This window comes from Narcine bancroftii, chromosome 2 (assembly GCF_036971445.1).
Source record: "Narcine bancroftii isolate sNarBan1 chromosome 2, sNarBan1.hap1, whole genome shotgun sequence".
NCBI lineage: Eukaryota > Metazoa > Chordata > Chondrichthyes > Torpediniformes > Narcinidae > Narcine > Narcine bancroftii.
In genome coordinates this window covers 317585430-317609021 of record NC_091470.1, presented here as the reverse complement: position 1 = coordinate 317609021, position 23592 = coordinate 317585430, and the positions used below count along the sequence as shown (strand labels likewise).

The following is a 23592-nucleotide window of genomic DNA, read 5'->3' as shown; positions in this document are numbered from 1 at the left end:
TTGGTCATTGATGCAATGTAATATATCAAAATTACTAAGGAATGATGGATAGATAATAATAAAATTGCTGTTGCAACAGATAAAGAAATATTCTGACTCTCCAAAATGAGCTGAAAATAATTAAAACATTTTTTAGCTATCAAAATAAATTTTATTCTTCTGTTATGTGTTCCAGCAACTGGTTTAATCAGCATAAAAAAGCGCTGGGTGCTCCAGAGGGACAGAAGCATGAGAGCCAAGAGACAACTGAAACCATTGTTAATAAATCTTTCTTTGGATGAGACAACCAGGGAGCAGCAAGAGATCTGGTTCCTTTGCAAACTGACATCACACAAAAAGACAAGGTCAGCTCATTTTTTCCTGAATCTACAAATACATATTTAATGCACTGTGAATAATAGGTGATAGGTGGTGACTGATGTGTTGGAGAATGTCATTTAGCAGCACCCAGTCAAACCGTATTTCATATGGACTCTTTTTTTTCTATGGGTGTGGAACAGGAATATCTAATGCAAACTGGCAGATAAGGCCAAAATGTAAAAGGTCAATAAAGTCTAGGGTCCTGACTGAAAGGTAAATACTACCCAAAGTAGTAGTATATCTATTTAATTTATAAACTAGGCTCCCCTGTCTGCCTTGCTGCAGGTTGGACCTTAGATGGCTCTTCCCTGTCATATCATATCATTTATGGAGAAATTCTGGTTTTTTTTGGTCATTTTAGCTTTCTTTCGATTGTGAGTAAACTCCCAACAAATTTCCTGCTAGTTGGCCATATGCACCTGCATTGAGTCCACTTGGTGCTTCTACTCCTGGTAATATAAGGAGCTGCCACATATTCAGTAGCTTCATCACTCCATTGCATTACAAATTTCTCAACATTGGTAGATATTATTTCTTCCATTAATTGACCAGCTTGCTCCTTATTTAATAGTCACCAAATAAAACTTTTCAATCTGTCTTAAGTTTAAAAAAAAACTTTCAGAAAACTGCTAGTAGTAGAGTAAATGTAATTTACTTAAATGAAAATAAATATATTGGTTGACTCTAATTCTAAACAAGCTGCGGGAATTACTGTTAACCATTATAAGGGAAAGAAGTGAGCAGAATGGACTAATTAATTTGAAAATTTGAATGATTATGGGTTTAAATGAATTATTGATTATTCACCTTATATTAACCTTTAATATTATTTTCTTTCTCATGCAAATTCCTTCTCCTATATCTTTCATTCACATTATTTTAGATAGCCTGTTTTGTATTGTTTTGGACAGGGAAGCCTTTATAATATTGTCTAATTTTGTGTACATGTAAGTGTGTTTCAATGCAATGGTAAAGTATTAATGTTTTATGCTCTCTAAATTATACAAGTAGAATATTTAACATAACTATGTTAAACATTTTGGTCTAATATTAAAATCCTATAAGAAGGTATTGTAATAAATGGTTGATTTTAAATGCATTCTTCCTTTGGTAGCATTTAGCTTCTAATGCATTATCATTAAGTCTGGATTCAAAATGAATGAATACTGTTTGTCCACTGCCACCAATGGCGGAAACATTTCTCAGCAAGCATGATCCTGAAAGTGATCATTGGTTGTATATATTCTGACACATCAGATAAAATCTTATCCTATTCTGGCCATTGAGAAGATGATGGATTTAATATATTGATGGTTTTTATATTGCACCTAAACTCAATTCTACACTCTATTGAAGTCAATTAAGTGCAATAAAATCCTATTGGAGGAACTCAACAGGTCAAGTAGTGCCTATGGCAGGAAATTAATCTGTTTCAGCATCTGCAGTTTCTTGCTCCTTAATGGAGAGTAAAGTTGTGGATTTCACCCAATCTTTTGGGTTCCCATCCAGCAAGGTAGTTTAACATTTCCCCATTTGTGATGTTCCACTACGAATTGTCAAGCGAGTGCAATTTCAGGCATGAACTTATGAAAACAACAGGTTGTTTCAAACCCCTATCAATTCATGACATTTCTTTTACTGCTTCCTTTTGAACTTGTGTTCAGAGCCAATATGTAAAAAATGAGCTTCCTTGAAACAATGGCTGTTCAGTGACTTTCCTCGATTTGCTGTAGTTTGTCGCATAAAATCAACATCTTACCTACATGATAATATCAATGAACACAGCATTATTAATTTGTCAATCTGGTGGAAATAATCCTATGGAGAGTTGACATATTGGACTATGAAACCTCGCCTCAAGTATGTTTTAGTCACTATTTTACGTCCAGTGCAAAACACAGTAATGAACATTGAAACTGAACTGTTCTATCATTACCACAGGAGGGTCAGAGGATATTTGTATTGATTGTTCTATTGAGTTCATTGTCATTCTAAAATACAGAATTATCTTACAAATGTTCATTATTGCTTTTGAAATTATTTAAAACTCTTTCACACTTCTGTAAGGAAACATTTAACATATTGTTAACACATCAACTGATTTTCATATTTCTACATGCTCTCCTGAACCTCATTAAATATATTTAGATATTGTTGGAGTTTACTGATGGTTACAAGGTCATCTTACAACCAGCCCAGAATAAGAGAAAAGGCTGAGACCAAGTAACCTGGATGATTTGTACACTGGTACCCACAAGGAGCCTGCCTTTCAACTGTGACCTACTCCTTTGATGGTGAGGATAATGCCTTTATTTAAATGTGTAGTTTCATATCCAGTTAAATCATAAGGCTACAGCAGATGTTTTAACTGCTGATCACTTCACCACTGTCTCCACCTCACCCCTCTCCCAGTAAGGAGGAAATTTGGAAGCACAGGTAGCTATTCAAGGCCCTTTTAATTATCTTTGGGGCCAAATGGAACAGGATTATTCTTGATATCTGCCAAGCTATACTTATGTCTCACCTTTTCCATGTTCCTCCTCCCCTTTTGCAATTTTTTTTTGCTGCAAATCTCATCAAACTCCTACTATGGCACATTTGCTGCTTTGAATATCCCACTAAAAGTTTCCACTAAGTTCTGACAAAAACTATCTGGCTGCATCTTAACCAGAAGCCATGGATGAACCAAGAAATTTGTAAATTAGTGAAGAAGATCTGTGGTATTCGGGTCAGGATATTCAGAAATATGCAGATAGACTAGGTACAATCTCCAGAAGATCATCACCAATGCAAAGACAAATCGCGACCAAACCAGAGCCTCAGATGGACATTCAACAGCTGTCGGAGCACTTGCATGCCATCTCACCATATAATGTGAAACATCTCTTCTAGATGAGCTCAGAACCTTCTGTGCTCACTTCTAAAGGGAAAATATTGATGCACCCTCATCCCCCTGCAACTTTGTACTTTCAGTTGCTTAGAGTAACATGTACAGAACCTTCAGGAAGGAGAATCTTCAGAAAGTATTGATCCTAGAAGGTTGTACCTGGCTGTGTCCATAAAACCTATGTGAACTAAATGGCTGGAGCTTTTTAAAAAGTCATTTCAACCTCTATCTGCAATGGACAAATTGGGGGCTGAGTGGGTGAGCAAATTTAAATTCCTGGGAGACATTATCTTGGACCTTTCCTGGACCCAACACACAAATGTCATCATGAAGAAACCACATCAGGAGGTTGCAAAGGTTTAGTATGACATTGAAAATCTTGGTCGACTTCTACAGGTGTGAGGGGAAAAGTGTGCTGCAAGCTGCATTGCGGCATGGTTTGGGGACACCAATCCTTCTGTGTGGAAAGCTCTGCAAAAGATAATGGCCACAGCCAGTGCATCACAAGCAAAAGTCTCCCCACCTTCAAGAAAATATACTTGGAATGCTGCTCTGAAGCACCCAGGACATACTCTGTTCTTGCTGCCATCAGGAAAGAGGTAAAGGTACCTCAAGACTCATACCACCAGGTTCAGAAACAGTTGCTACAAATCCATTATCAGACTCCTCAACAATAAACTCAATCAGACTCGTTTAGAGACACTTGCTTTGCACATTATTTATTTTCTGTATTTCACAGTTTCTTTACATTTCTCTCTTTTCTCGAACAGTTTCGCACAACCAATTAAGAAGAAATTCTACCTGGCCCGCAGAAGGGTTGTACATGATGTCATGAATGTACTCTCGCAGAAGGCCTGTCTGCACTATTGCAACTTTCTTTCTTTTTCTTGCACTATGCAAACTGTGAATATTTATCTACAAGTTCTATTTATTATCTCTACCTCTTAAGTTAATGTAGTTTTTAATGAAGTGTCTGGCTGCAGCAAGTAGGAGTTTCTGTGCTTGTGTACATTATCATTGATCATGTTTCAGGCTGACTGCTGGCCATCAGGAGTTTAAAGTGCTCTGGCCTCGCTCTCCTAATGCAGCAGGGTGGGAGTGAAATGGGGTGCTTAGCTGACATCCTATCTCCCAATTCCTGCAGTAGTTTTAAAATGTATGTCAATATTTCTACCTTTACTCAAATCTATTGTGAATCCTTTGTGGAATCTGTGATTCCCTTTGACCTTCACTCAGACTTTCATTGACTTACTTAACTGATGGCTGAGTAAACTTGCTCTTTCAAATAGTTTGCAATAGCTCCGCCCTTCAGTTACTTCTGATATTTATTCCTGTTATCCATTTCACCTCTGAATACTTCAATGATGTGCAGAATAACACGAAAACAATGGAAACCTCCCAAGTCCTGTTTGACTAGATTGAAACATGTGGATGAGATGAGCAATTTACCTTGATCATGAACTGGAATTCTGGAATATCCCACAAATATGGTTCTAGATTGGAATACCATGCTTGGAAAGTGCAGCTTTGTTTCTCTGGTACTAACGAGCTGAGGATCTGTTATATGGGGATGAGCTAGGCATTTGGGAGGCAGTGAAGCCACCAGATGAAGATTTCAATTACTTTCAGAATTGTAACATTCCTTTAGCAATGTTTTGAAATTCCTTATACTTTCTGATATAGAAGGAAAAGTAGAAAATAGCAAAGTGAAAAATTAGAGAGACAAGTTTATAAAGTAAAAACTCCAATAATTGTGGACAAGCAATGCTGAACAAACTAGTTCTTTGTGTCGGCATTTGGCCATATCCCTTCCAACCTTCCCTATCCATGAATCAAAATCCATTTTTAATGTTACAATTAACAACTCAAGTTTATTATCATCTGCAAATACAACCTGATGAAACAGTGTTCTCCAGTCCTCAGTGAAAAGCATACAGACACTCAACTGTGCAGAACACGCATACAGACATACAATGCATATGCAGGACAAGTATTCATATATTTAAATAAATATTGATTTGTAAATATGAGGGTCTCAGATGGTTAGCGTGAGCAGTTCTTTGGTCGCTCAGCATTCTCACTGTCTGTGGAAAGGTGTTCCTCAACCTGGTGGTGCTTGCTCCTAAATCACTTTCCCGATGGAAGCAGCTGAAATATATTGTACGTGAGGTGCAATGGGTCCTCAACAATTTTGTGACCCCTCTTCAGACAACAATCTCAATAGATCATGTCGAGGGAGAGGGTGGGGAGGGAGACTCCAGTGATCCTCTCTGCCACTCTTATGGTCCTGCAGCTTAACCTACAATCCAATGCAGTAACCACACCACACAGTGATGCAGCCAGCCAGGACACTCTCGATAGAACTCCTATAGAAAACTGACGATGATGGCTCATGGCCTTGCCAGCTTCAGTCTTCTCAGAAAGTGCAGTTGCTGTTGTCCCTTCCTGACAAGTGAGGTGGTGGTGGATATCCACAATAGGTCACTAATTAAGTGGGCATCTCTAAGTAGAGATGTTCTCTACTCTCTCCACTACAGAGTGTGGTCACTCCTGGTTCTTCTGAAGTCCACGATCATCTCCTTCATTTTGTTCTTGCACCATATCACAAGATTTTTCCATCTCTTATCTGCACTGTTGTATCACCTTGCCAAATTTGATGACACTGTTGGAGCTGTATCTGACATTGTAGTCATGGGTCAGTAGTGTGAATAGGAGTAGGCTGTGCATGCACCCCTGAGGTTCCCCAATGCTCGACGTTCTGCTATCGGCCTAGACAAACATAGCAGAATTGCCCCCATTTCTACCATTTCCTCTGGCGCTCATTCCATTTACCCACCCCACCCCCAACTCTCTGTATGCAGAAGCTGCCCCTTGGGTCCCTTTAAATTATTCTGCTCTCATCTTAATCTTTGCCCTTTAGTGTTAGAATCACATACTTTGGGATTTTATAAACATCGACGAGGTCTCACTTAAGCCTCCTGTCCTCCATGAAGGAAAGTCCCAGCCTATCTGGTATCTCCTTTATAATTATCTTTCCAATAGCTGAATAACCAAAACTGTGCACAATACTCCAAGCATGGACTCACCAACATCTGCACATTTGTAACATGATGTCCCTGCTTCTGAACTCAGTGCCCTAACCAATGAAGGTATATGTGTCAAACACATTCAGCACTCTGTCCACCTGCGTTGCCACTTCTGTGGAACTGTGTATCTGTAATCCCATATGTTCTTCTCCAACACTCGCTTAGATCCTACCATTCACCGTATAAATCCTGCCCTGGTTTAACCTCTCATTTTTCCAAGTTAAATTCCTTGGCAGTTACATGCCATTTCTTGGCCCACTTTCCCAATTTAACTTTAAATATTTGCTTGTAATATTGGTTCCAATAATTTTACTATATCAAAATGTCAACTTATCAGATCATTAATTCTCAAGATGCAGATTGTTCCTTTTTCAAAAGCTCACTAAACTGCTGTTCTCATTTCAGTTTTCCAGTGCCCCTCTTGCGTCCCATTCAATTGTAAACAATTGTCTGCTGCAGTTCTCCTTCTTTCCTTCTCCATTTTTAATGTGGACTGAGACCAAATATGTTTTTTCATTGTGCTTCATGAATATTCATTTGGAGTAGTCTTCTACTCATTGTTCATTAGTCTGTGTTATCTCCATGGGAAGACTCAAATCCTCTCCTCCCTAATTGCAACTGACAATTTGTACAATGCAAAGCGTTGACGGACTGTTATTTAAAGTTGCACCATATTATTCCCCCTACCCCACTTGCAACAAGCATTTGAAAAGATTTACTGTAATGCAAAATAGATTTTTAAACATATCCTTTCACCTGTATTATTTTAGCAACACCTTTCTTATTTTAGCAACACCTTTCTTATTTTAGCAACACCTTTCTTATTTTAGCAACACCTGTATTATTTTAGCAACACCTGTATTATTTTAGCAACACCTGTATTATTTTAGCAACACCTGTATTATTTTAGCAACACCTGTATTATTTTAGCAACACCTGTATTATTTTAGCAACACCTTTCTTATTTTAGCAACACCTGTATTATTTTAGCCACACCTGTATTATTTTAGCCACACCTTTCTTATTTTAGCCACACCTTTCTTATTTTAGCCACACCTTTCTTATTTTAGCCACACCTTTCTTATTTTAGCCACACCTTTCTTAAGTTGCTTTCCAATCCTGCTGCTTTTCTTCTATAATTCATAAATGACTTGGTGTTATTCATCATGCCATGTTAAACTTCTTGCTTGGAATTTCTAAGATTTTAAAACTGAATATAAATTTAAATAGAGACAAATAATTTTACGCAATTATTTGAATACTCATTGTAGTTAAAATGTTAACAAAAGAATAACAATAATCAATATCAGACAATTGCCTACCCACAATTGAACAAATGATCAGAATCACTTATGTAAAATGTTCACATGTATATAGGCTGTTAATATAAATTGTAGACATACAGTATAGAAATGGCCCCTTCAGCCAATTGTGTCCTTGCTGACCATTTTACTTATCTAAACTAATCCCATTTGCTCATAATTGATCCATATCCTTGTACATTTTGCCTATTCATGTGCCTGTCTGAAGGGCTCTCACTTTCAGATGGCCAATTGCCCTGCATGTCAAGCCGCATGTTTAGACAATATGTGAACGTGCAGGAGGCGCTCTTGAGGCGAGCTATTTAACCCTCCTCTGAGAGGTATAATCAGCTCAGCTCAGTGGCTCCGCCAGCCACCTGAATGCAGCTGGCTGAAAATGGATGTTAAAGGGTCAGGCTGCTGATCACAGCTGACACTGGGCAGGAGCCAGAGTGCGCTCAGAGCTGCATCCTGTGTAGCTGTGTCCTTCAGGTGGCCAGCGTGGCACTTTAAACGCTGCCACCTGAACGGCAATTTAAAGGGCCGCATCTGCTTCTTTAGGCGCATTCTTAGCGTAGAATGCACCTGCAAAAGCCTAAAGAGGTGATTGCATTTGATTCCACCACCTCCTGGCTGCGAGTTCCAGATATCAACCACTCCATAAAATAAAACTTTAATCTCAAATCCCCTTTAAAGTACCTTCTTCTCACCTAAACATCTTCCCTCTTGTTTTGATGCCTCTACCTTGGGGGAAATATTCTAATCAGTTATCCTTATCTATGCCTCTTATAATCTTGTCTTCTTCTATCACGTTAGCCCTAAATCGCCTTCATTTCAAAACAAGCCCAGCCTGTCCATTTTCTCGCCATAACTTGTCCTCCAAACCAGGCAATAACCTGGCAAATTTCCTTCGTGCCCTCTCCAGGGCAACCATATCCTTCCTCCAGTGTGCAGTCCAGGACTGAAAGTGTAGTCTAACCAGTGTTTGGCAATTTAACAACCAAACTTTTGTATTCTCTGACTTGACAATAACAAGCATGTCCTATAACTGCCTTTATGAGCTTGTCTTGCCAATTTCATGGAACCATGAACTTAACTCTAAGGTTTCTTGGCTATTCAGCCCTTTAGTTACATACAATTTACTGTATATGCCATATTCACATTTGACTTCGCAAAATGCATTACCTTGCTCATGATTAAATTCCAATTTTCATCACTCACCTCAACTTTCCAGCTGATCTGGATCTTGCTGCAGTCTTCAATAACCTTTCTCGCTATCCATAACCTCAATATCCACAGAATAATTTATCATACCTCTTACATTCACATCAAGGAAGACACATTGTTGTGCAGTTCATCTGTGGACACAAAGGTGACTTTGCAGTCCCAGTCTGGAAGTGCAAAGTCTAACACAATGGGGGCACATGACGTCAGTTTTTGAAATAACAATGGCTGTTGCTTTGTGATGCTGTTCATGGGTTTCCATCAGTTTTTGGCATCGCCTGTCTTCAAAACTGGTGTAGGCTTCATAGCACAGGGCTTGCCAGTGGGATCCATCAGCAGCCGAAGTTTCTAGTTCTCTTGGCAGGATGCCACAGTAGCGTCTTTATAGTGCTTGTGTGGACAACTTCAACACCAATCCCTGTGGTCCACCACTGGTCTTTGACTTCCAATAGGAGAGTTCATGAAGAGCACCAACCAGAAACATCGATCATTCTTTTTTAATTTAAATTCAGTCATACAGCATGGTAACAGGCCATAAGCTCATGCTACCCAATTAATCCAAAACCCTTACCAGTATGTTTTTTTTTTGAATGGTGGAAGGAAACCAGAACCCTCAGGGAAGACCACACAGACATGGGGAGAATGTACTGTTACAAGCCCAAAGGAATCAAAATGCAACAGCAGCAGAAATTCATCAAGACAATGGCTACTTAAAGAAAACTGGTTTCTTTTCTTAATAATATCAATACTTAACCTAAATTAACCCCTTTCTAATTATAAACACACATGTATGTAATATTTATGTGTTCAGGAAAGTTATTATTCACTGTTCAATCATTCATTTTTCACTTCTCCAAGTTCACTGGTATCAGGCAATCTTCCATACTGTGCACAGAATTAAACACTTATTATCTTTACTAGGCTCTGGTGCTTTAGCTTAAGTTGTTACTACTCAGGAAGGTCTTTGTTGGCTTCAGAGAGATATTGTTGGACACACAAACTGAATGCCTTCAATCAAAGTGTCTTACCAAAGAAACTTGACCCCTCTTGGGTTTTTCCTAAAGATAACCCCCCTTCTTCCAGGTTACCATAAAGAGTTCTTCTTTCTCCCTCTATTCCAGGAGAAACCATAACCAGCCGCAATCTCTGCAATTGACTACGGTGATTTAGAATAGGCTGAACTCAGAACTCAAAACCCATCTTGAAATGGGGTTATGTAGCAGGTCTGCTCATTTGCAGCCTTCAACACAAACTGTTGCAGGATACTCAGTGGCTCTTTCTCCCAAACAATGGATGTTTCCTCTCTGTTTGTAAAACCACATGATCCCTCTTAGGACAACAAACTTCAGAAAGGAATTTAAAACTCTGCCACCAGTCTAGCAGCAAAAGATCACTCCATTCTTGAGCCTGGACACTGTTCAAACATGCTGGTCCATTAACACCAACTTCTAAAATTCTCACAAGCTCTTCCCATTGTTTCTACAAAGCGAACTGCAGACATAAAGACTACTCTTGTGAAATGTGACCTAATAACGAAACCTCACAATTTTTCCCTTTTTTAAGATGTATTTTATCAGTACAAACTCCTTACAGACAGCACAGGATTCAAAACCTGGCCCCAATCGCTGGTAATATAACAGCATTGCTGTCCTATCAGTTTTCTACTGATGCTGCTCAATCCATTGAGAACCTCCAGCAGATGGTGTTTAGAATTAGAGAGCAACCTTCCATTATCACCCTTTGCCTTCTATCATAAAGCCAATTTTGGACCTAATTACCCATTTCACATTGGATCCAATGTGTCTTAACTTTCTAGGTCAGCCTACCATGCAATACCTTGTCAGATGCCTTAACAAAAGTCCATTTTGACAAGGTCCATCATCTTGCCTTCATCAATCATCTTAGTTACTTGCTTGAACCATTGAGTCAAATCACCAAGAAAGAATGTCCTATGTATAAAGCAATACTAAGTCTTCTTGATTAACCTTGGCTTCACAAATGTACTTAAGTCAAATTCCCTGGAAATTTCTCCATGCTGACATAAGGTTCATCATCCTGATATCTTACTCTTGCAGCATTTCTTCAATAAAGGAACAACATTAGCTATCCTCCAGTAGTCCTGTACTACTCCTGATCTAATGAAAGTGGGGAAAATGTGTATCAGTGATGCGCCATCAATTATTTGAAAGACTATTATAGAGAAACCAATAGGCTTTTATTCATTTAAGAACACAAGCACATCCATACTATTTGGTTGTCCTGCACTGATCTGCAGGGAGCTGTGGAACAGTCACCTTTATACAGAAGTCTGTGAGGAGGGTCCACAGGTGCAACCGGCCAATAAAGTGTGCCTGACCAGACAATTATACATAACAATGGTTTACCACAATCAGGTCACCAGCCAAGTTTTTCCTTACTTCCAATATTATTCTGGGACACCTCTTATGCAGCACTGGGAATTTATCAACCCTATTTTCTTCTTTGGCTTGGCTTCGCGGATGAAGATTTATGGAGGGGTATGTCCACGTCTACTGCCGGCTCGTTGGTGACTGACAAGTCCGATGCGGGACAGGCAGGCACGGTTGCAAGGGAAAATTGGTGGGTTGGGTGTTGGGTTTTTCCTCCTTTGTCTTTTGTCAGTGAGGTGGGCTCTGTGGTCATCTTCAAAGGAGTTTGCAGCCCGCCGAACTGTGAGGCGCCAAGATGCACGGTTTGAGGTGATATCAGCCCACTGGCGGTGGTCACTGTGGCAGGCACCAAGAGATTTCTTTAAGCAGTCCTTGTACCTCTTCTTTGGTGCACCTCTGTCATGGTGGTCAGTGGAGAGCTCACCATATAACACGATCTCGGGAAGGCGATGGTCCTCCATTCTGGAGACGTGACCCACCCAGCGCAGTTGAGTCTTCAGCTGCATGGATTCAATGCTTGCAGACTCTGCCAGTTCGAGTACTTCGATGTTGGTGATGAATTCACTCAAATGAATGTTGAGGATGGAGCGGAGACAGCGCTGATAGAAGCGTTCTAGGAGCTGTAGGTGATGCCGGTAGAGGACCCATGATTCAGAGCTGAACAGGAGTGTGGGTATGACAACGGCTCTGTACACACTGATCTTCGTGTGTTTCTTCAGGTGATTGTTCTTCCAGACTCTTGTGTAGTCTTCCAAAGGCGCTATTTGCCTTAGCAAGTCTGTTGTCTATCTCTTTGTCGATCCTTGCATCAAATGAAATGGTGCAGCCGAGGTAGGTAAACTGGTTGACCGTTTTGAGTTCTGTGTGCCCGATGGAGATGTGGGGGGGCTGATGGAGGACCTCAGTTTTCTTCAGGCTGACTTCCAGGCCAAACATTTTGGCATTTTCCGCAAAACAGGACGTCATGCGCTGGAGAGCTGGCTCTGAATGGGCAACTTAAGCGGCATCGTCTGCAAAGAGTCGTTCATGGACAAGTTGCTCTTGTGTCTTGGTGTGAGCTTGCAGGTGCCTCAGATTGAAGAGACTGCCATCCATATGGTACCGGATGTAAACAGCGTCTTCATTGTTGACCCTATACATTCTGCCATTTAACACTTCCTCCTTAAAATTGACAAACTACAGACCATCAACATACCCTTACCTGATCTCACAATTTTCCATGTCCATTTACTTGATGAGAAATATTCATTTATGATTAAAGTATCCAATGCCCTTCCTCCCGCATCAATTCTTTAACTGAGTTCAACTGTCCTATTCTCTTTTTTTTTACCCTCACTAACGCTTTGCATCAGGAATAATCCTGATATTAATATCCTTGAGTTCCTGATTTTTACAGCATGGTAACAGGCCCTTCTGACCCACTTCCTTGTGCTGCCCAAATTCATCAATGAACCTACAAACCCCGAATGTTTTTGGAGCTTGACAGGAAACTGAAGCATCCAGAGGAAACCAACATCGACACAGGTTTGCACCCACAGGCTTTGTAGGTCATTCTAACTATGTTGTTAATACCAATGTATACATCTGGCTGTTTTCCCTCTCCCTTCTGAATGTTCTGTACCAAATCGAAAACATTCCTAGCCGGGAACCAGGGTGTGGTGAATGTCTGCCAAGCTGCCTGTCTCCCCTCTGGTACTAACATTGGCTGAGCATTATCTCTACTGTTAAGGACACTCTCCTTGGATATAACTGTACATGCATCTATTGTCTTTCATTATTGTACCATGAGTTTCTGCTAATAAAAGCCATGATTATTGTTTGACCACATCGTCTCTGTCTATTTCACCAACAGGCACTTCACAGGGAATCTTGCTCTTGGCCACAGAAATACCTATCTGTTTCTCTCATTAATAAATCCCCCACCAAGACTTTTTCCTCCCCTAGTGTGCATCATAACCATCCATGGTGCCACAAACTTGGCTGCCCCTGCTCCTTTACTTTGAGATTTCATCCACTGAATTGTTCCCAAAATGGAATAGCTGGTTGAGAGGAATTTGCCACAGGGACCCTTACACTACCTGCCTGTACTTCTGTCCCCTCCTCCCGCTCATTCCTCTATTTCTGTACTCAAAGTGTGACCAACTCATTAAGCATATTGCTCATTCTCTGTAGTGAGTCCAAGCACAACTCTATCTTATCTAGGCTATGTGACAGGAGATGTTGCTAGACACGCTCCCAAAGTATCGTCCAATGTCCAGGAACATTTGAAATATCCATGTTTTCCCAGATTCACTGCTCTAGCTTCCCTTCTATGAAGAAAGAAAAAGAGATGCAAAACAAAAACTTACCTGCCTCATTGAAGTTAAACACAAAAAATTTGCAGATACTTTTTTTCCATCACTGCCCCTTCTCTGAAAGTTTGTGGAAGTAATATGGATCTAAAACATTAACTATTTCTCTTTCTATCAATGTTGCTGAGTATTTCCAACATTTTCTATTTTCAGTATCTGTACTTTGCTTTATACTTCATTTTCAGATTTAAAAGATTGTTCTAATCTTTAAACTCTAAACTCAAAACTTGAATAAATATTTTGAATCTATATTGCATTTCCCCCATCCTCTCTCACTTATGACATGCTAAAGTGAACACATTATTCCTGCTGTGATTTGACCTGGGTTTTGTGAAGCTGTAGAATATCCCACTTGCATTCAAGTCCTCTTGGTGCAAGGGTAAGAAATTATATTTTTGATCACCGTAGAGACACAGGTCATCAGAGAGTACAGAAGTTTCAAGATTCCTTTATTGTCATGTAATATAACAAAAATTGTCTTCTGCCTACCATAACGCAGTCACTATTAGTGTTGCCCAGCACCCCTTAGAGTAAGAGAAGTTAGAGAGTAGCTTCAGAGTCACTGAGTGTCCATGGATTCATCTCCAGTACTTTACTGTTTTGATAAATAGTTGCCACCCAATACACTCGACTCACAGTGAGCCTCAAACTGCCCTTTCTCCTTGCTTTCAGGCTAAGTTAATTTCCAAATATTTTCATATGCTTTCAGTTCCATGAGCTTCAACTTTACATACTTTTATGTTGAATGCTAACAATTGTCTATTGCGATCAATATAATTAACATCCATAGACATTCTCTGGTCTGCAACTTTGATGATCTTTTCAAAAATACCAGTTAAATTTATTGGGTCTGAAGTTATCCTTTCTGGCTTCTCTGATAACTAAAAATGACGAAGTTCAGTAACTCTTCTCAGTTGAAGAGCTTAGTAATTTACTGATAACAGATGGTCGGCAAACTAGTTAAGCATTCCCTTGCTTCCCTCTGCTATTTTTAAATAGCAAAATGACATGGATAATTTTACATTTTAAAGGAATAATTATGAAAAATTATTTTTAATTTTATTTTACAACACGGTAGAAGCTGATTCTGGCCATTTAAAACAGTGTCGCCCAATTGCACCCAAGCCCAATTAACCTACAACCCCATACATTTTGGAGGGTGGGAGGAAACTGAAGCACCCGGGGAAAACCAATGCAAACACAGGAAGAACGTGCAATCTTCTTACAGACAGTGCTGGATTCAAACCTGGTGCTATAATATTGTCGTGCTAACTGTGCTGCCCCATATTATGGCCAGGATAGTAGTATCTCAACTATTTTATTCAAAACTATTACATTTCATTGAGTTAGGGTGCAAAAAAAATTCACAAGGTTTCTGAGTTTAAGGAGAGATTGAATAAACTGGGGTGTTTTTAATTGGAGCACAGGAAACTGAGGTATATAACCTCTATAGGGATTACCTATTTCCTCATTTATCATTTTCCATAATTCAATTAAATGTCTCAAAAAAGGTGAATTATACGTAATAACTTAAAATTCCATTTATAAATAAATTGCTCCGTTTTCTTCTCACCAATTCTGGTTAGCACAATCTTAGCCCATACCAATGGATTATCCAAATCAAACATTCTATTAATAAATTTCAAGTGGCAAACCTCGACAAGTCCATGAATAGCATCAACCTCCTATCCACTTGTTCACCGGTCACTGAAGACTAGCATGCAGTTTCAGAAAGCTGTGAAGAAGGCAAATGGCATGTTGGCTTTCATAAAGAGAGGATTGGAGTATAGGAACAGAGACGCCCTTCTGCAGTTGTACAGGGCCCTGGTGAGACCCCACCTGGAGTACTGCATCCAGTTCTGGTCTCCAATTTTGAGGAAGGACATACTAGCTATAGAGGGTGTGCAGCGCAGATTTACCAGGTTAGTTCCAGGGATGGCGGGGTTGACATATGCTGAAAGGCTAGAAAAACTGGACTTGTATCCGATGGAGTTTAGAAGGATGAGGGGGGACATGATTGAGGTATACAAAATCATCAGGGGGATAGACAAGGTGAAGTCAGATTACTTGTTCCCAATAATGAGGGAGACGAGGACTAGAGGGCATAGTTTAAGAATACAGGGTAGGCCCTTTAGGACGGAGATGAGAAAACATTTTTTTACCCAGAGAGGTGTGAATCTGTGGAATGCTCTGCCACAGAGCGTGGTAGAGGCAGATTCGCTGATTATGTTCAAAAGAGAGTTAGATAAGACTCTAGTGGGCAAAGGAGTTAAGGGTTATGGGGATAAGGCTGGAAAGGGGTACTGATGGTAGTGATCAGCCATGATCTGTAAAATCTCTGGCTCGACGGGCCGAAGGGCCTTCTCCAGCTCCTATTGTCTATCCAATGAGAAGATCTATGTGTAATGCTGCCTCAAGAAGACAGCTAATATCAGCCAGCTCGTAATCTCTTCATGTTGCTACCTTCAGGGCAGAAGCCTAATGTCCAGCAACTTTTGGTTCAAGAACAGCTACTTTGAATGGCTGTCAGGCTCTTGAAACTTCTTATACTACCCAAACCAGAAGATCTCTACATTTTTATTGTATCAGCAGCATCTCTGAATATTTATCTATCATTTTATATTCTCTCTTTTCTATCCTGGCATATAATAATTTGATTGAAAACATTTACAGGGAAAGTTTCTTTAAATAGGGCTCAAGGAATTATAGAGGGCCTTTTCCATCCAACAGTCAGTATCATTAACCCACTACCATCAAGGAGTAGGTACAGGAGCTTCAAAATCAGGATTGCCAGTCTGGGAAATAGCTTTTTCCTATAGGCTGTGAGATTGATGAACAGAATGCTGTAATCAGGTAGATTATCCCAAAATATTTGTATACGATATCTAAATTCTGTTTTTATGTACATCTGGGGTGTTTATCCACTGTATTATGTGTGTACCATGGTGGTATATGTACAATCAGATGATGATGAACTTAAACTTGAATTTAAACAATTTTTGTTGATGTATCTTGTGCTCCTGTTTAGTTGCAACATGCAAGAATTTCCATGCAACTGTACACAAGTACAGATAATTAACTCATCTCATTTCTATGTATTCCATGGATATAGGAATGGAAATTATTTAAAATATTAGAGGAATTTACAAGAAAACCATGTTATGCAGAATTGGGAAGTAAAACAAATAGAAAAGGATTTTTTTTTAAATCTCAAAGAACTGGCATGCAGTGCTGGTGTACCTTCTAGGAGGAGAGATCAGAAATAGCATAGATACATTGCTGACCTGGGCCAAAAATAGCAGCATTTTTATTGCCAGCATGAAATGATAAGATGAGAGGGAGCTCCAACAGGAGATGGTCTGATCCCTAACCAGAGTCTCAATAATGCCAGGCTATCAAACTCAGTCACATTGATTTCTTAGAATCGAGGCCAGGGCACCAGGGACAAGTGTTGTTGACTCTATTTTATGGGAGAAAAGGAAAGTGTTATTTGACTTCATTGATAACTAAAGGATGTTTACAGTTTGAAAGAAACTCTGGAAACTGTAAGGCAACTTTTGAAAAATGAGCATTTTTATACCTTTCAAGTAATTACACAAGTAGCCATCTTTTCTGGTGTTGAAAGTTGCGTCACAAACATTACCTAAGTTGATGGAAGGAGAAGGAAAGAAAAGGATGGACTCAGTAGAATTTCGGGTGTATTTTTGTTGAATGACAACATTGTCTGACTGGTTTAATGCAACCTAGATTGTATACCTAAAATGGATGAGGGGGGGGGGGTGGGGGGCTGGCCTGGGAGGAGGGGGGGGGGGGGGAGAAAAAGTCACTGTATATGTGTGAAAAAGAAAAAGTGTATATCATGGCTAATGTGATTTATGGTGTGAAAAATAAAAAAATTAAAATAAAAAAAAGAACAAAAGCTTTGAAGGCAAGACTCATGACGCACAGTGTCATTATAATACCATCAGTTCTAGAATGTGTTACAATTTTTGCAGTTATTTCAATGTATCAGCATGTGGAATCTTTTGCAGACAGCTCTTGAAGGAGATAAATAATGTCCTCCAATTACAGGGATAAATGAATGTGGTAAAGTATAGAACAAGTGGGGAAGTTTCCAAGGAAGTCAGAGGAGACTGGAAGAATTGGTGAAGATTAACTCCACAAAGAATATATGAAAATTATTAGTTTATTGTCATACATGTAGTCTCAGAGTATCATTTCCTCATAATCCTTTTCTATTACAATTATCTTTTTTCTAATTTCCATTGAGTGTAGACTTAATCAGCCCAACTGTTCATCAAAAGGTAATATGCACATTCCAGTACATAAAATTCCTTCAATACAAGGCCAAAACACCATGTATAATCTCACCAATTCCCTCAACAGTTGTAGCTAAACTTTCCAAACATCTGTCTAGAGGAAATTAGATACATAGGAAATTGATGACGTTACTGTGACACATACCCTACAATCCTGTTGCTGCCCTATGACTTGGAATTTAAAGCAGATGAGAAGAACTATCAGTGAAAGGTGAATAAGTCCACCTGAAAGTCATCAGATCAGTTTTTGAGTACCTCGCTGCTTTAAATGCAGCCTTGCATAGGGTAACTGTTCAGCTTCCCTGCTAGATTAAGCTAGCACCAGGAAATGCCAGGAGTAATGAAGGAAGGTTAATTTCTTATTGTCTCCTGGTAGGTTGCAGATGGGAGTTGAGTGAATTTGGCTTTAGGTACCTCAAGAAAACCAATATTCTCACCAGCTGAGGTTTTCACTCTCTAACTGGAAGGCACTTCCTCCCTTTCTGAGCAACTTATCTGACTGGTGGGGATTGCTGTGAAGGTGGAGACACACATGAGACTACAGTTGCTAGAAATGAAATGAAACACAAATCTACCGGAGGAACTCAGCAGGTCAAGAAGCATCAGTGGGAGAAAAAGATGGTTGAGCTGAACCACTTCATCAGAACTTTCCTGATGAAGAGTTTTGACTTGAAACATTGACCGTTGTTTTTCTCCCACTAATTCAGCAGCAGATGGTTCACTCTTCCCCACTGACTAGCTATTACTCCAGGGATGAAACAGAAAGTGTAATTAAAGATGAGAATGGGAAATTAAAACCTCCAGGACTCTTTGCTCATTTACGCTGCCTGGTTTGTTGCCTGCCTTGGATGCTGCTTGCATGGGGCCTGTTGAATGAATGTCAAGGCTTCTGGACTCTGTCAATTATTTTTGAGCTTTTAAAAAAAAAATAAAAAAAATAATAATAATGAAAATAATTCACTCTCATAATCATGCTTAAATGTTACAGAATACCAATGTAAAAACTGATGAGTATTAACCATTGTTATCAACTTGTTTCAGAATTTTATTTTTAGTTCATGTAGGTGTTGGAAATGGTTTCAAATGAAGGGTCATAACCTACTTGTGCCTAGTGCAGAACATGCCTCGCTCATTTTCTGTTCTCCAATAAGTAAAATTAGAGTTGACAATAATTATTTGAAGTTTCCCATTCCCAGCTGAAGCAGCTCAAAATCCAAATTGAAAAGCTATAATGATTTAGTTCAATTATTATATTGATTTATAAGTTGATTGTGATTGTACAACTTATAAAATACTATCTTGGCTATAGGCTGAGTTTATAGGGTTCTCACAACAAAGTAATAAAAAGTTCTCTATATGAAACACTGCAATGTGTTTCACCGCTCATAAATACTAAATTCATTCAGAGATGACACAAGGTTTCACTTTCATACTCTTTTTACCATCTAAATTTGACCTACTCAAGATCTACAAGCTCATTATAATTGAGAACTTTTAAAAAAAAATCAAAAACAAAAAGTGAATGGGAGGTTCTCATAACAAAGGACAAATAAATATCGCACATAGCACATTTGTGTAGCAGCAATTGAACAACTGCTTAATTCTGTTATTGAATCCAGCAGAATGCGTTTTGCAAATGATGGTTCTCAAAAAGGCAGTGATGTTCATCCAAATAATTAATTCCTTGGCATCTAATCCAGAGCATTCTTAATCCAAATTAATGTTCTGGTTCTTTTCATTGCAATTGGGAATTGAAAGGTGTTAATCAATAATAAAATGGAGAAAAGACTTCAATGTCAACTAATTTTACCCTTGGGTAATTTCACTCTCAAAAGTTTTTGCAACAAAGTAATAATTTTGATGAAAGATTTCTGAAACCAGTCTCTTCCAAATGTGTCTTCAGAACGAATAAAAGCCAAATATAATTAATTTTCCGAGAAGACCAATACTTGTTATTGATGTCAGAATACTTGTCCTCTATCTCACATTGTGTCAGGTAGAACAAAGCTAAGCTTTACACCACCTGTTGTACTTAAGGCTACATCAGCTTGACTGGACAGCACACAAACCCATGTTTTTCATTTCATGAGACAATAAATAATTCAATTCTATTTTCTCTTAAAATGTAAGAAATTTAATTTCTACCTTCAGACTCAGTTGCCATTCTTGCTATTGAAACCCTTGCCAATTCCTGTGCTATCTCCATGCTTGATTACTTCCCTCCAACATGAATTACAGTTGAACTCGTTTAAAATCACTTGAGCCTCACACCAGCCTGTTGAATTCCCCTTTATTAAAATAATGCCGTAGCTGTGCATCGCACAGTTGATTTCTAAAAAATGCTATCTGAAATTCTATAACAACAACTGTGATTTTTATATATTTTTAAAATTTTATTTACAGCACAGTAGAAGCTGATTCTGGCCATTTAAATCGGTGCCACCCAATTACACCCATATTAACCTATGACCCTGTACATTTTGGATGGTGGGAGGAAGCCGTAATACCCAGGGGAAACCAATGCAGGTAAGGGGAAGAATGTACAACCACCTTACAGACAGCACAGGGCTTGAAACTGAATCACTGTAACAGTGTTGCACTAACCGCTATGCGAACTGTACTGCACTTTGCAGCTATGCACTTGCGTGCAATGAAGGGCCTGTATTGTGCTGTAATGTTTCCCATTCTATGATCTTGAATACTTTAGAAAGCAACTACTCACCATCCTCTGCCTCTTTTACGTAATCATTTCCTACCTCACCTTTTCCCTCCACCATTCTCTTTTGCTCCTACTTGACTATCATTCGTTCCAACATAGGCAACCAAAATTGGATTGACAAATAACAAAACAGCTGTTCACATCTCCTGATAATCATATTTTGAGCACGTCATGGTCTGTAGTTGCAAAGTAAGCCGTAATTCCAATTATGACTCAAAGCCATATATCAGTAACCCTTTCATTCTATATCAAAAGTAACCACATATCGCAATGAAAAAGTGATTGCTTGCAGTAACTGCCTCAGACCATTCAGAGATATGATTCAGATTTCATTTAAACATTGACCACCCAAATTTGCCAGAAAAAGTCGTAAGGATATTGATCATCTTTGAAATCATGTTTGGGGCTTATTCAGTAAATAGGAAAATTGAATTTGAATCCAACAAAAGTTTTGGAATTTTTGATATTGAGTTGTGGGCTCTCATGTCAGATTATGTAATAAGACAAAATGCCTTGGGAAATAATGATTACTGCCATAGAGAGATGTCCATCATTTTGAGATCACATGTACTGAGCTTTCTAAGCATACCCAGATGTTCCCATACCTTATCCCAAGCAAAGGGTTCACAAAATAAGAATAAGACTTCATACGCTAAGCTTCATTTATTTATCTGGATTCCTTTATGAAGAGCCCTGCACATGCAAGATTGGCACCTGTCGTGGCACTTAGTCATGTCTATTATTAGCAATGAAGATTAATTGATCTATTCCACTCGCATTGATGGACAGTTTGCCAGTGAAAAAATGACAAGAACATTTGTTCTGTTTTCTTGCTGTTGAAAAGTGACAGGCACTCTGTGCAAAGAACATTCAGGCAGCATTACATTTTTTCATATCAAGCAAGCAACAGATCTTGTCCCATATGGCAAAAGGCGCTTAGAATCCAGCTCAACATTTATTTGTTCCGTGACAATGATTTCAAATGGAGAGAAAAAATAAATGGAAAAATATGGGCATAAATATCAGAGGGGTGGTGTTTGAAGGTTTACACTTTGTTCTGAAATACATGAAACCCCAACAGGAGAATGCAATGGTCCAGAGCAGTGACCTTCTGAGGAGATTCAGGGTAACAAATTCCCACACAATTAAGCAGGTAACAGCTAGGAGGTGGATGGGAGGGAGGGGGGAAGGAGGGATTAGGTTTATACCAGATGTGCATGTATAGCCCACCTCACTGACAAAAGGCAAAGGAGGAAAAACCCAACACCCAACCCCAACCAACCAATTTTCCGCTGCAACCGTGTCTGCCTGTCCCGCATCGGACTTGTCAGCCACAAACGAGCCTGCAGCTGACGTGGACTTTTATCCCCTCCATAAATCTTCGTCCGCGAAGCCAAGCCAAAGAGAAGATATATATAAAAATAAAATCTATTATTAATTGAAAAGTAATTGTTTTTTAATTCTTACATGCTTTTTTAAAAATATATGTTATTTACAGCCATAATTCAGACCAGAACTGCTACTTTTTAACCAAAGGTAAAGCTTAGATTATGCTGTCCAACTCCTGAGCTGATTTTAACGTGGAAAATATTATTGGTTAATGATTTTAAACTTTAAATATTAAAGATTTTACTGAACTAAAGCAAATACTGTATATTTTGGCCTACAAGTCATGAAACAAAAAAAAATCTCTCAAAAAATTAGGGTCGACTTAAATGCTGGATATAATTTTGATATCTTAAATTCAGCTCAAAATCCAATCCATGCTGATCCAGCTTGTACAGTGACCCTTGAAAAACAAAAAAAAAACCCACTGTGACAGATTTTCATTGAGGTTTTTTATTGAAAACAACACAATTAGCACCCTTCAAAATCACTATCTGACTCAAAACAACATACAGAACCCTTCAAAACCACTCTCACTATCACCGTCTGAAGCTAAGATGGCAGCAAGCACATCCATACTCTCACTGTTTAAACAGTCATCCTATAGGTCCCAGTCTATATCTGATGAGGCAGTTTGTTTCATGATCAGTATCCCACAATAAATCATCTTCCATGCCATCAATTGCACAAGAGATACTAGACTTTTTAAATGATTTCATCACAGTCTCCACTTTAACTTTGTCCCTTGCCTTGAGCATGAAATTACACAGCATATCAAGTGAAGCACCTTTTGTAAATTACTTTTCTGCATTCCTCATGTATATGCTCTTGTTCGGGCAGACATCAAAAGGTTGCAATATAGATGTCAAACCACCCGGGATAACTGTTATGTTAGTATTATGTAGTGCTAATCTACTTTTAGCGTTCTTGTATTCTCAGTTAAGTGGCTACAAAACATATCCCAGACCAGCAAACTCTGTTCTTTGCATAAACCGCCTGGCCGCCTGTTCCATACATTGTCTATCCATAATTTTACATCATTTACCTCCATCCATCCTTTTTCATGAAAACATACAAAAATACCTGCAGGGAATTTCATTTTCTGTTCAATTTTGTTTGAAGATTACAATGGATCTTTGTCCCTTCAGCCATACACAGTAACACCACAGTAAATTTTGTGGTCTGTACTTCTGGTTTGCACAGTTTTAACTGTTCTGTTGCCTATCATATCGAAATTCATGGTAGCTTTGTCCATGTTTCCGATACTTGCCAATGCAAACTGGTGTTTCTGCCAGTTCTGTATAATAAACTGGTGAAAACTTACAACTTTATGATCAAGATCTTTTGGTAGTTTCTATGCAATTTTTGTTTTTTGGTGTAATACCAGATTTTTCCTGTTCATGAAATGACTGCACCAGCCGAATGTAGTTCATGAAATGACTGCACCAGCCGAATGTAGTTCATGAAATGACTGCACCAGCCGAATGTAGCCTCAAATCACCACTGAGGTCTGGGTGTGACAGTGCGAATGTTCTTATTTTACTTCAGGTG

At 38.9% G+C, this 23592-nt stretch overlaps 1 protein-coding gene across 1 annotated transcript in view; it reads left to right on the top strand.

Annotated features, from left to right (window-relative positions):
- The first annotated feature begins 215 nt into the window (after window positions 1–215).
- Window positions 216–23592, top strand: part of dlgap1a (discs, large (Drosophila) homolog-associated protein 1a) — a 615703-nt gene continuing 592326 nt past the window's right edge. Inside the window, exon 1 of the mRNA XM_069921771.1 lies at window positions 216–344. The gene's annotated coding sequence lies outside the window, so the exon portion shown is untranslated. The remainder of the gene's footprint in view (window positions 345–23592) is intronic.